This window comes from Hippopotamus amphibius, chromosome 12, assembly GCF_030028045.1.
Source record: "Hippopotamus amphibius kiboko isolate mHipAmp2 chromosome 12, mHipAmp2.hap2, whole genome shotgun sequence".
In the NCBI taxonomy this organism is placed as follows: Eukaryota; Metazoa; Chordata; class Mammalia; order Artiodactyla; family Hippopotamidae; genus Hippopotamus; species Hippopotamus amphibius.
Genome location: NC_080197.1, coordinates 15,401,643 through 15,403,738, shown reverse-complemented (window position 1 = coordinate 15,403,738; position 2,096 = coordinate 15,401,643). Strand labels below are relative to the sequence as shown.

Genomic DNA, 2,096 nt, shown 5'->3' with positions numbered 1-2,096 from the left:
CACCATGGCGGCTGTTATTGTTTGAGTGGCTCTGCAGGGAACTGTGTCCTTGGGCTCCTTTGGTGTCAGTTTGTCCCACTTTCTCTTGTGCCCTCAGGCCCAGCTGTGGTGGTGGTAGGCAAGGCCTGGTGTTTGGAGCCTTCCCAGCACCAGCACTGGGGGTGAGGGGCACAGAGGAGGAGGAGAAGTAGCAAGAGGAGGAGCCCTGTGTCCTGGCACGCAGTGCCTGCGGCCATGGCGTATGCCTATGTCTTCAAATACATCATCATTGGCGACACAGGTGTTGGTAAATCATGCTCATTGCTACAGTTTACAGACAAGAGGTTTCATCCAGTGCCTGACCTAACTATTGGTGTAGAGTTTGGTGCTCGAATGATAGCTATTGATGGAAAACTGATAAAACTTCAGATATGAGATACAGCAGGACCAAGAGTCCTTTCGTTCCATCACAAGGTCATAGTACAGAGGTGCAGCAGGGCCTTTACTAGTGTATGATATTACAAGGAGAGACGTATTCAACCACTTGACAACCTGGTTAGGAGATGCCCGCCAGCATTCCAATTCCAACATGGTCATTATGCTTATTGGAAATAAACATGATTTAGAATCTAGAAGAGAAGTAAGAAAAGAAGGTGAAGCTTTTGCACAAGAACATGAACTTCTCTTCATGGCAGCTTCTGCTATGACTGCTTCTAATGTAGAAGAGGCATTTATTAATACAGCAAAATAAATTTATGAAAAAATCCAAGAAGGCCTCTTTGACATTAATAACGAGGCAAATGGCCTTAAAGTTGGCCCTCAGCATGCTGCTACTAATGCCACACACGCAATCAGTCAGGGAGAACAGCAGGCCGGGGAAGGCTGCTGTTGTGTGTGTTTTCACTGTCTCACTGCCCAAAAGGGGCGACTCACCTATTCTTTCACCCTCTCATCCTGCTCAGCTGAGACATGAAATTATTCGAAATGGCTTTATGTCACAGAAGACTTTAATCCTTCAAATTCTTGTATAACTTTGAATAGATGGTTAATGTTTCCTTAAAATATAGATTTTGGATATTGTATTCATATCTATTCACTTTTGATTTCTAGGTCAATCCATGTGATTATTTTTGTTAAATATTGTCTTCTGCCCTTACCTACAAACTGAATTATATTAAACACTGCAAAGTCATTTTGAGTATTTTAAATCAGTTTGTGTACTTAAGCTTCCACTCATCTGTGGTTACCTAATGTTTAATATCATAGAACTGTCCTCAAAAGTTTGTCAATTTTCAAGGCTATCAGGAAAACAGAAGGACTGTTTTAATTCTGTATTTATCATTTACTTTCTGTATATATAGTTTAATAAGCTGCTTGAATGTAATTTGCCAAGCTTGAATTCTTTAATGCATTTGCGTAAATTCTATACTGTCTAGAGCTTAAAGCTACAGAAGCATCATTAGGAATTGCTTGGACACTGAATTTTAAACTTTTTGACATTGTTAATGAGCATGTTCATCTTTTCTTGTCACTAGTCCAAGAGAAATATGCTTAATGTACATTACTAAAGGCTATGCATGTGTTAACCTGTTTTAAAGCCAAAAGTTTGCTATTTGTCCACAGTTTCGTTAAGATCTCTTCAGAAAAAGATTTGTTTACCTTAATGCATGCTGTTAGGCAAAAACACAGTTTAATGAGTGAGGTGGGCGGAAGCAAGAACTCCCTCCACCTGAGTGAATCCAGGAGGAATGAATGTCCTTGTAGGTGGCACATTTTGAGGAATTTAACCTTTCCTTAAACACAAAAATATTTTCTTTTTGCTTTTATTCATTTAATATCTAAATATATTTTTCATGCAGGACAGTTTTTCAACCTTGATGTACAATGACAGTAAAATTTTTCCTTCAGTGGCAACCTGTAATCTTTATTTATTTATTTTTAAGCTCTTTATTGGAATATAATTGCTTTATGCTCTTGTACCAGCTTGCGAGTTTCACCAAAGTGAATCAGCTCTATTTATACATATATCCCCATATCCCCGCCCTCCTGTGACTCTCTCCCACTCTCCCTGTCCTGGCCCTCTAAGTCATTACCCATCATCGAGTTGATCTCCCTTT

The 2,096-nt window shown here is 39.6% G+C and overlaps 1 pseudogene; it reads left to right on the top strand.

Annotated features, from left to right (window-relative positions):
• The first annotated feature begins 234 nt into the window (after window positions 1–234).
• On the top strand, window positions 235–816 carry LOC130833174 (ras-related protein Rab-2A-like; annotated as a pseudogene).
• Window positions 817–2,096: the final 1,280 nt, after the last annotated feature.